This window comes from Homalodisca vitripennis, unplaced genomic scaffold (assembly GCF_021130785.1).
Source record: "Homalodisca vitripennis isolate AUS2020 unplaced genomic scaffold, UT_GWSS_2.1 ScUCBcl_2828;HRSCAF=7941, whole genome shotgun sequence".
Taxonomy (NCBI): domain Eukaryota; kingdom Metazoa; phylum Arthropoda; class Insecta; order Hemiptera; family Cicadellidae; genus Homalodisca; species Homalodisca vitripennis.
In genome coordinates, this window is record NW_025778941.1 from 1 (window position 1) to 12,546 (window position 12,546).

A 12,546-nucleotide genomic window follows, 5' to 3' on the forward strand; every position below is an offset into this window, starting at 1 on the left:
TATATATATATATACAAAGGTAGTTTATTGAGAAGACTATTGTGTGGAAATTCAACAAAGATACGTTTAATAAATGTCTTTAAATTTATAATAAAAGTGAGATAGTAAAGTTTTATTTGATATTTGTATTACATTAGGCCTACTCACCAAGCACTGGCATACTAAATATTTGTTAAAATTTTACAATTGAAAGTAGAAAATACTTGTAAGAAATTTACAAGGTTTTTAATCTTGTAAATTTATCTGCATATTTTTCTTACTCTGTGTTTAACAGTGGTTGCATGAAAATGTTGAATAAGAAGTGTTGTTACTATAAAGCTAATACTAATGCTTTCAGGACCAAATATAAACAAACTTAAAAAGTGATAAATTAATTACACATATGATTGTGCTATACAACAATGTTTCATACAACAGATGACTAAAGGTAACAGGCTCTTTTAATCTAAACTATTATATAAAAATCCATTTACTTGATTTTTCCGAGCATTTTACGATATTTTGATAGTTATTTTACTTGCGGGGCAAAAAAGAATCCACAAATCAAAGGACCATTATAATCGTTACTCGTTATTCTTAGGATATAAATGGTGTATTTAACCCGACATTCAGTTACGGATATAACTTGTTTTTCAATCTTTCTGTAGCTGTCTTCTATTCTGTAGCTAGACAGAAAGAACTAGTAAGAAAGACAGTAGTCTACTGTACAATATTTAACAGATCTAGAGTGTAAATCTCGAAACATCCGTTCAAGTGCTGTATAGAGTGAGTACGGCGATCCCCTGTCAATCCCTCGTCAAAAAAACCCATGAGGTCGGTACAGTGGGTCTTAGGACGGGACCGTGGACCCACTATCCACCCCTTAAGAAAGTAGGAGAGAAATGACTAACAGTTTTTCCGACGTGGACCTACAGTCCGTTTATTCAGCTGGGTTAGATTGGAAACCAAGAATTCAAGGCAGAAAGCATTTTTATTTCCAACAGGACAGTTGTTTTTTTCTTTATACAAGCTTTAACTGGTTTTACAGTCGGTGCATGGGTTTATTGTTTTTTTGTTTATTATTTCCATATTGTTTATACCATTATAAGATTAATATATTTCGGTTTAGGTAATGCTATTGATGATTGCATTTGGAAAGTTTTAACATGTAAATTATAAATAAGGCACTTTATTTTTTTAATACATTAAACATATAAGTTTTATTGGTTAGCGCAAATTATTATTTTTAATAAAAAAGCTAAAAATTCTATTATCACAGTGAAACCAATTATTTTGAACAATTATTAGTCGAAGTATAATAAAATATACGCTGTTTTGTACTATACCACGATCATTTTTAATTCTCGTTTATTTAATTTTATTTAGTTATATTTTTTCACTGTGTATCGTAAGGTAGCATGTTTCCGTACTTAAAAAATTGCAGTTTCTGTTCGTGTAGTTTGTTTAGCAAAATTTAGATATAATATTTCGATGATTTTTTTTTTATTTAGTTTTTGTTTACCGTGGGTGAGGGACAAGAGTGAGCATTCTTAATTAGTGAATGGAGTTCTGGTGTGTGTGTGTGTGTGTGTGTGTGTGTGTGTGTGTGTGTGTGTGTGTGTGTGTGTGTGTGTGTGTGATTTTTATCTTTTTCATAGTTTATAAAATATGTTTCTTGCGTACTCTTTAAGCTCGTCTCGTATGTTGTCTTACATCTTATAGCCATATAACTTAATTGAAACTGAATTTGTTGCCTATTTGTCATATGTCTTTCATTATCATAAGTGATTAATTATCATTGCCACTCATATATTATATATGAAAAATTATGAGTACTTTTTAATTGAAATATTGAACACAATTTTTGATATCGATAAAGGCTTTGTAGCTCAAAAACCTTTTTGTGAGCTATCTCTGAAACACGGGAGGAATGTACGTCGTTAACGTATAATGGTGCAAAGGATTGGACTGAGTATAGAGCCCTGAAGAAACTCCATAAATTAGATGAATTGGTTTGGAAAAATTGGTTTGAGGTTTGAACCACTTGAGCTCTTTGACTTAATAATGATTTAAGGCCATAAGAGTCGCATGGCTCGGACGCCATGAGATTCGATATAATATATAGGCCTATAAATATGGTAAAAACGATTGTATAAAATATTAAAAACAATAAAAGTCAACAGCAACAATAAAATCTGAACAATAAATAACAAGATCTATGTGATTGATTGTAGCATAAAGATATGTCAGGAGTCGGAAACCGAACTGATGTCCTCGAGCGTAACTGATAAGTACGCGATCGTTTCTGCCACCAGAGAAGTTGTTATGGAGATCGTTACTACTTGCATTTATGTTGCGTGTTCTAAAGTCACGTCAAAACAGCATGTCCTTGTACAATTGCATTGCCAGTCTAACCTTGTTAGCTTAATGTTTAGCTTTTATGGCTAGTTACTACTTACAAGTCTTAATGTTGTCCTATTCGTTTTGATCTAGTGTTGTGAATATTAAATAATCACGTGAATTCGTCAAAACCTTTCGTTATATCTTAAAAACTGAAATTAAGGAATATTGAAAGTTATAATTTTGTTGAAGTACATTTTATGGCTTTTCCAACATAAAAACTTGAAGTTAATTGTTCGTAAATCTTTGTTATATGTCCAAAGTTTATATTAATTTGTATAAATATGTATATTACGTTTATGAGTCTATAAAAAATAGCAACGAATCAAAAACTTTAATTATGTTTTAATGAGTATTAAAAAATAGATAATTAATGTTCGTTGTTAGTATAATATATTAAAAGTACTGGTACCCTGTTAACACCGCAATCTTTTAAGTTTTTATGATATTGAAATTGCCATTGATTTAACGGCTTTTTATATAACTAGATTTCTATGAAATTAATATTACTACATTAAGTTGGTTGAGTAAAAACATATTGTACTATTTTTATTCCTAAAAAACGCCAGGAATGTCGGTAATATTTTCTTGTTTTTGACTACTGTATATTTTAAAATAAATGCAGAATTTCAAAGTACAAAAACAAAAACACTTTTTTAAACAAAAAACTAAATATAATACAAATTAAAAAATTTAAGGTTAGCATAAATATTTATGAGTAGTTATTGCAGTAAAATAATTTGCTTTAAAGTCCAGATGTAAATATAAACACGCTTAATTGTGCCTTACCTTATGTTCAATTAAAAAAATTACGTAAAACAATTTAATAAAACTTGTCCCGAAGAAACGATAAAACCATTCATTAACTTTTTAAAATATAAATTAAATTAAACAATTTCAAACTAAAAAAAAAACATAAGTACAAAGAGATATAAAAATACAACAGATGCTGGGTTTATAAGATATTTATTTCTTTTTTAACAGAAAAAACGAGCAATAAACTAATAGAAATAAGTATAAGCAGAACCCTGTATAAATTTAAGATATAATTTTCTCTGAAATAATCTAAGATTGAAAGTGATAACATTATAAATGGATTTATATTATGACCAGACAGTTTTTTAAAATGTGATAAATACAGAGATATTAGACCACAGATAAAACTTATGAAACAAAAGATCATTATTCCTTACAGTGAAATGTTTTTGCAGGTCTGGTAAAGATGGGGCTCCAAAGGAATATTATACATTGGCGTGTTTGTTATTTCTACTCAAGCATGTCAAACTGCCACATGCTACGTATGTCCGAAAAAGCTGCGGTAAGTATCTTACGAATATTGCCTTTTATTAACGGCGTATCCTTAGTTTAAAGACAAATGCATGAAAAATGCATTGAAAGTGTTAATAATACATTGAAAAATTTAAAATTATTAATGAAAACATTGACTTGAACATGAGCAAAATTTAATTAATCTTCCACGAAGCATCATATTACCTAACGTTCAGCTAAATTACATGGAGTGACTCACATCATTGTTGAAACTCAGTGTTGTCTAGATAGAAAATGAGCATCGTGTAAAATTTTGTCTAATGACCATTTTGTGTTTTCGAGATATTGTAAGGACATAAAGGCAGAAAAAACAATATTGCCAGTCCTTCTAGTGGTAGGATTTGCCAACGCTCATCCAATAAATGAATGATAGAATGTTTTAACGGATTTATAGTTGCGTTACGTTTTTTGAAATTTTTTTATTATGAATACGCTTAAGTTCTATATTTTATAAATTTATTTTTTATGTGTTTTATAACTCTCGAATTTGATGTAGGCTGAAAACATACAAGCTGTGCGAAGACCTGACCGAAAAGACATTCTGGCTTACCTACATGGACATACAGCTACCTCAGCAAATATTGATAAAAGTGCAGCTGTAGAAACTCTGACACCAGTAAAACGTGCACCTAACGAATCAATAGAAAGCGTGGCAAAGAAACCGAAGCTAGAACATGTTCAAGTTAAGAGGTTGAAACAGCAGCTTGCTGCGAGATTGGAGACACCCAAAGAAGTGTCCGTAACTGTTGACAACATAAAGTAAGTGAATTTGGGTATTCATTATAGTAAAGGCTTAATTTTAAAATTAATTAAACATGTCTTAATCGAGTACGAAATACCTGTTTAAAAAATATTATACTGTTATGCTTATTAACATAGCTAATATAAGCCACCGAGTGTTTTGCATTAAAACATTTTTTTTAACAAAACGTAATTAATATTTTACAGAAATATTAGTAGTTATTATCAAACTTGGACTTGTTAACTCCTCAATGCATATCAAATGTTAATAAAGGCTTAACACTCCTAATTAAATCGGTAATTTGTTCTCTTGAGGAGTTGTAACTACCTATAAAATATTTTAAGTCTAATTTATTGTTATAATACTATTAATTCGTTTAAAATAGCCTACTGTATGACTCATGGCCTGTTGAACTCATATTTAGTATTTTTATCGTCTGACTGCGAAGGAAACTAAAGTTTTGAAAATTATCACAACCAGTACCTCACCAACTGGCCAATAGGCAGTAAATTATTCGTTATTCAATACTATTTAGCTTTATGACTATCGTTTCCTCAAACAGTAGCAAGCAACAATAAAAATAATGTATTTCACGTCACTTAATGGTTTTTATGACTATGTAAAATCTCCTTTCAGACCCCTATCTGAAACAATGTCAGTAGAAGAGATAGCTGCCATCAAAGCGAAGCGCTTGGTCAAGAAGAGGACTACTATTAAAAGACAAGATGATATTGGTTCTGAACCCAAACTTTATGATGGACGTCGATGAAGAAGACATAATTAAAGACATATTAGCCAGAGAACGTCGGGGAAGGACTAGAACTACAATATTACAAAGCACAGGAAAAGTAAGTTGATTTATTGGTTTAATCATGGTGAAACTTGAATAATATATTAAAGGTTTTTGTTACAGAATCCAGAATCGTCTTAGATATTCAGTTTTGAAGAGTAATGGAAATACATTTTCAGTGCATGAATTCGTTACACAAACACCGTACAATATCTAACTTAATAATCTTAAAGTATGGGTGTATTTTACTGTTAAGCCATATAAAACATTTCTCAGCAATTATTTTTCGTCTTTATTTGGAAAGTAGGTAATAACTCAGTTAGGATACTTCTTGAGTGATTTTTTAACAGTGTTATTAAGTGTTGTTGTCTTTGATTACATTATAATCGTTACTAATGATTGGCTTGGAAATATATAATAAAACATAGCACAACGTCATGATATGGTAACAGATTTTCTACTCATGTAAGAGTAACATCCTTATGCAGTACTTTACTAAATCTGAATCTATTTGAATTAACATTTCATTTAAAATGTTATTATATTTTTTTTCAGATGTTCGCACAAAACGTGTTTGCCATTCTGCAGTCAGTAAAAGTAAAAGAGGAGAGCAAACATAGGCCTCCTGCTGCAACACCCACCTTGACGTATAAACCCACTCCCATCGTACGGCCCCTCGCTCCTAGAGTCATCCCTCAGGCCAATGTGTACAACCGTTTACGGTCAGGAGCGGTTCGTAAGACAGGAGAAAGGTAAATTTACCACATTATTTATAAGTTTCCTTCTTATGTCAAGAGAATTATAATCATTCAACGATTATATGTTACCATGATATGATCTTGTTTGAGGAACATATAGTTCGCACTCAAATAATATTGAATCGTTTTTGATAACTATGTAAGTTTATAATTCCAAAGTCTCAGGTGATTAATTCTGGGTTTAACTAGTGTCGAATCTCCTATCGTATGTTTCAAATAATCAGGCTTATTTTCAACCAGAATGTCATGAGATATTAGAAGATTATTTTTAACTTTATATAAACGATTTTATATTAAGTTAATATGTGGATTAATATTCTTTAAATTTAACTAAAACTGTTACAGAGACCAAGCAGGGTTTAAAATCAATACAATGGGAACAATACCACGGAATGTCCTTGAAGTCAGTGACTGAAGGCGATCAACCGAAGAAATTACCAGCCCCTCAGACATACCAACCTGAGACCATTCCATCAGCAATGGTAAAGTTCTCTCAGTTTTGGTACAAATTAAGTTCATACTTAGTTTAGTTATATTTAAAAAATTAAGTCACATACTCAAATCATATTTTGTTGTGTTCTATTATTACCAAGAAAGAAAGAAGCATCCCAATCGTAGAAGAAGTAAAGTTTATTTGGTATGATACTAAATATCTTACAATAAGAAATGAAGTTTTGAAATGTTGTATGAAAGAAAATGAACAATATAGATAGTAATTTTTGAGTAGTCAGCAGATAGTGTCGTGGATTGAATGAAAATTATTAAGAGGCTATTACAAACAAACATTGTTGAAATTAACTTCAGATATATGTCCTGGATTGCTCTGTGACGCATACTAACCGATATAATAGATCAAATTCTTTTTGAAAGTTTAACAAGCAGCCATCTTGATTCAAAATATGTGATAAGGAATGAGTACAAATAACCTTGATTAAGTAAATTTCAAGTAAGAGGGAAGAACGATATGTACTCTTCAACGTTTTCGTTATATCACTATTTCTTGAATTATATTCACAAATCATAGTTATATATAATACCAAATGGATGAACTCCAGACACCAATGAATTTTGATGGGATACCATTAAAAATCATTGTTGAACTGTATCTATCTATCTGGGTTCGGTTTTTTGTGTAAAAATTGTTAATGATGTTATTACAGACTGGTCTCAAGTTGTCTTCCCAACCGGCAAAGAGAACCTCTCGTACTCCTATCATCATCATCCCTGCAGCGAACATCTCTCTCATCACAATGTACAATGCCAAGGACATCCTGCCAGGACTTAAAGTAAGTAACTCATTATAGTAGTACACCTATGCTACATATAGTAAAATATAAAACAACTTTGAGCAAATTACAAACATTTTGTACGTTTTAAAAAAGTTCTTCTGCTATAAAAAATACTATAAAATAATGTAAAATGTACATAGTAAAGCTATCTGTTTTGCCTTATAGGTTATTTTAAGGAGTATCAAGTTAATCAAACATGAATTTGTTAAGTTATTAATTTTTATACGCCATATTTTTGCCAGATTGAACTAAAATCACTAGGTGCAATTTTTTCTTTGCCGTGTAAAACTAACTAAATTTGTTTAAACCAATTAAATTTACCTCCTCGTTTATTACACTACTTTTTATAAGATTCTATAACTAAAGTGTAAACTTACAACAAGTAAGGCACTAGAGAGGGCTCAAATTGAGAATCTTATACAACTTAATTGTGTAATTAGTTTATGGAAAAGTGGAAAGTCTGTAAAAATGCTACTATGTTAATTGAATTAGTTTAGGCCAAGTTAAAAACCTAGCTATTTAATTCATATTTTAAAATAACCCATCAATTTGCTTATAACCCTTAACGACTCACAAAAAAATCTTTTTAATAAGAAATAAAATTTACAAAAAGGACCCTATTTTATTTTTCATAATTTAAATTAAAAACAAAAAGTTACAAAATCCAAATATAGGTAAGTTTCTAGATGGAGTTTGTTTTTATGTTTTAGTTACAATGCTTTACATCATTATAATAATTTACAAAACAATAATAAAGTATAAGGAGCATTACCTTGAGTTTTATAAATAATATCAGCAGCAATGGTATTGAGAGCTGTAGTTTATTATTATAGTTGTTGGATGGAAAAGTAAAAGTGTTATGATTTAAAAATAGCACAGTAAATAATCAAGTTGTTGAAGAACATAAACGAATTAACCTATCAATTGGTAATTTTTGGTACGGATGTAATTGTTTTATTAACAGTTTTCTATAATTATTTTATTTTATAAGTAAATACTTGTGCTTTAAATTTTATTTTATACAAATAACTGTAAAGTAATTTTTAATTGAATCAGTGAGAATGATAATTATATTAACATCTTTAAATTATCAACTAACACACATAGTAAAATTAATCTTCGTTCACTGGTTTCTTCTTGCAGGTTTTTTACAACAGAGGAAAAAAAGGCACAAGGTGCTAAACGAGAAAATGAAGTTTTTGCTCCAACGGCGAGATGAATGGATTGTTGACTGTCCCCTACAGAGTAATTGATAATCCTATGAAGCTGACTCCATACGACTGGGACCGAGTCGTGGCTGTCTTCGCTTTGGGCCCTACTTGGCAGTTCAAAAGGGTGGCCCTGGAATGGAAATCCGGTGGAAATATTTTCTAAAGGTAAGTGACAAACCTCAACTAAAGAAATATTTGTTCCTTTAGTATGTCTTTAACAAACACTGAATGGCGGAAACAACAGATAAAAATTCTGTTAGGTCATGGTAGTGAAGTAACTTTTATACTAACTACGATTTTAAAGTATATTATAAATAAACCTTTTACTTTAAACATCATTTGTATTGAATGTTTTTCACTTAGAACCATTCGGGATCATAATTTCAGTCCCAATATATTTATTACTCTTTCAAAATCTGCTTCAAAGCGAAATTAGGGGAAACCTGATGTAATAAAAAAAGAATTTAGATTGTTTTGAAAATAATAATTATTTCCATTACTTAGCAAATTAGCTTTCACTCTATTCTATTTGATGAGTTATGAATTGCTTAAATGTCCTTACAAGTTATATGTTTAATAAACTTTTCTTTAAAGTAGGTCTAGATTATTCTATGCCACGTGTAATCATCAAACATGTAACTAATGAAATCAAGAAATATTTATAAATTTAATGCAGTTTTAAAGTATTAAACCACATCTTGTAAGACAGCAAATGTTTAACTGGTGATAATTTCACATTTAAAATAAAGTAGTCAATTGATGTAGATTCTTGCAGATTGCATACAAAATTACATGAATGTAAAATAAGTAAATCTAAAATAGCTAAATATTTATGTATTAGTTAAGTATTAGTTATAACTGTTAATGTATTATTTTCTTACAGTATGTGGTTTTCATCTTAAATATGATGAGATGCGGATGGATAAGAACGTGCAAGGCTGGGACGTCTCTGTTATTCAGTTATCTCGAACCAAACGACACTTGGATCGTGCAGGCACTCATGGCCTTCTGGGAAAAACTAGACAAGTAAGTAATATATCTCAAAATTTAAATTGTTTTATTAAAATGACTTATTTATCTGTCCACTACTAATGCTAGAAAAGTTTATGAAAGACTAAGATCTCATCCAACAAATCTTTTTGAAACTAACATAATAATACTAAAAAAAACAATAATACGATAAACATAGTAACATTTATTGATACTTGAAACGTATTTCTTGACATAACCGTACTGTATCAAACTTGTATAACACTGTATGTATTGGTAAACACTACTTAGAAAAACCTCCATAAGTAAATAACACTAGGGAAGATCAACACCGTTGCCACTAAGGAATAGCTGCTTTTGGAAAAAGAACTAGGAATGGGATTGGCACCTTTTATCCTCCAAAACCGCAGTTAGCAATAAAGTGCTGACATTTAGTAAGAGGTCTCTGGTAAGAATGAGACTGCTCAAAATCATTGAGGTCCATTAGGGTTATTGCTCAGTCTCCAACCCCATTCAGAAATATTTTTTTTCTGACTGTTACTTTAATCAAAATGTTGTTCATCTATATCACTGTTAATAAGCAAATCATTTCGGTAAATTTTCCATCGTTAAAAAAACGCAATAAACACTTCATTCACTCCTGTTCTCCTTGATACGTGTTTGTTTTCAGGTACATGTAATAATAAACTATGTACCCCTGTACCACTATATTAAAGTGTATGCTTTTTTGTGTATTTGCAAAGTTCTCCAACTCTTTATTTATGTTATAACCGATATGGAAGATGGCTCATTTATCAAGATTGATCAAAACTATTAAATTTATAAATTAATTCATTGAAATAAAAATGAAGTATTTGTACCTTTAAAAAATTACAAATAATAATTTACATGCAAAACTAATTTTTTTGCATTTTGTTTCAGGCACTTGATGAAGAACAAACCTCACCTTCGATTACTGAAATTCTACTCGTGAAGCCTCCTATGTGCATGTTTTATTTCTCTCTAACAGATATTCAGATTATCGTTAATAAACTTTGGTTTTGAAGAATCTCTAATTTGTTTGTTTTTATTACCCCTTTTCACAATAAAAACTCTTGAATAGTTCTATTGGTCCAAATTATCTGCAATGTACATCTCAGAGACCATGTTTCTGAAGTCATCAGTTGATAGATACGTTTATCTTATAAAACATTAAAAAAATTAGTTGCCAACTATTTGAAAAATTAATGATAAGGAACCAATCATAATTAGCAATAATAAACCGAAAGAATAACTTCAGTTTAATAATCAAAGATAACATCTGATTGATTCAATATAAAGACAATAAAAGTAATATTACATAAAAAAATATATTCCTAAGCCTCTACAGAACACAGACAACATTTTAATTAAATTGAAGTTTACGTTGTATTTTTTTAACATAAATACTGATATACTATGGTTTGTGTGGATAAAAATTAAAATGAGAAAGAAGGGATCTTATTTGTTGTGAATGTTTCAGAAAAATATCCGCGTATACGATGCTTTAGTCACGTGTCTGTCGGATAGGATGCAGTGTAGGCTTTATGGTTTTTCAGAGGATTAATTGGTTAGGATGGAGTTTTATGTGCATAGCATAAACATGTTACACAGGAATACATGTTACTTATTCCCTATGCAATGATAACAACTACTTGAAAATCTAAATGTATATGAGCAGCCTTATTAAAAAAAGATATTTACACATAAAAAATTATCTGAATTGTGTTTATTGCTATATAGATACAGAAACTATCTAATAACATTTTTAAATTTATATAAAAATTCAAAAGTTTAACTATAAATTAGGGTTTTTATTTGTGCTGGGACATAATTAATTTACACTCACACGCACACTCAATTAATACACAGTCACACACACACACACACACACACACACACAGTGGCTCACTTGGTTATTGGTCTGTTATTGATCATTATAATATAGAAGTCAATTAAATGGATTGGTAGTAGTGGTAATAGTATCGCAGAATGTACTTACAATTAAAACATCCCAATGTTAAGAACTGCCAACATAAAGCCTAAACATATTCCCACTAGCACATTGCAAGGGCCTTGGGGTGGTATATATTTGTAAAACGTAATTTTATTAATAAATGAGTTTGAACTTGAATTTGAGCGCACACACATTTTATACTGTACAAATATAAATCCAACATCAATGTATAAGTTTAAACGTTATTCAAAAGCTACATATTTATGACAATTTATACAATTTAATTTATTTTCTCAAAACATAATTTCACTGGTCTATTCATCATTTCCCATTTTAAAGCAGCCAATTAAGTATGTAAGGTTTAGCTCTTTAAAAGTTTAGCTTTTATTTCAAAAGTTATCAGTTCTATTGGGATTTGATGAAATATTTTTGGAATAATGCAACTCAGTGAATTTGTTCTTATAAGTATTACAAAATCTTGTTAGTTTATATTTATCTTATACTCTACATTTATAGGTTGTTTTATCTTTTCCCTTTCAACGATTAGGATAAGTAGTATTTTTTCATCATTTTTAATTTTTTAATTTAATTTTTTTTCATTTTAAAACAGTTTGTTGGTATTTAAGATATTGTATCTACATAGCAAAAGGTCACCAGAAATTTGGAAAAATGCGTTGTAATTAAGACATGACTGCCATTTAATATAGATATTTTAAGCAGTTTGCAACATTTTTCTTTGCAAGATATCCACCCGGTTTACGATCGGTTTAGAGGCTGTACCCCGTACCGCAAGTATTCACACATCAATTTCAATAATCAGAAATTCTGACCCAGCCCAGTACTAAGAAGGCGAAAAAAAGAAGCGGTTTTAAAATTCAAGCCCTTCTTAATATGTACTGCAAACACCACCGCCATCTTTTCCTGTCCTATCTTTCCGTTTCAAAACATAACCAGGAAGCAAAACTCTAATTCCACGCAATAGGCCTAATACGTTAACTAACCACACGCCATGACAATTTCGGCTCCTTACAAATTAATTAAATTCAATGTTAAAAATATAAATTTTAAAATGTTCTTGCAATG

The 12,546-nt window shown here is 30.0% G+C and overlaps 1 pseudogene; it reads left to right on the forward strand.

Annotated features, from left to right (window-relative positions):
- The first annotated feature begins 3,590 nt into the window (after nt 1-3,590).
- Nucleotides 3,591-10,461, forward strand: LOC124372276 (annotated as a pseudogene).
- The last annotated feature ends 2,085 nt before the right edge of the window (nt 10,462-12,546 follow it).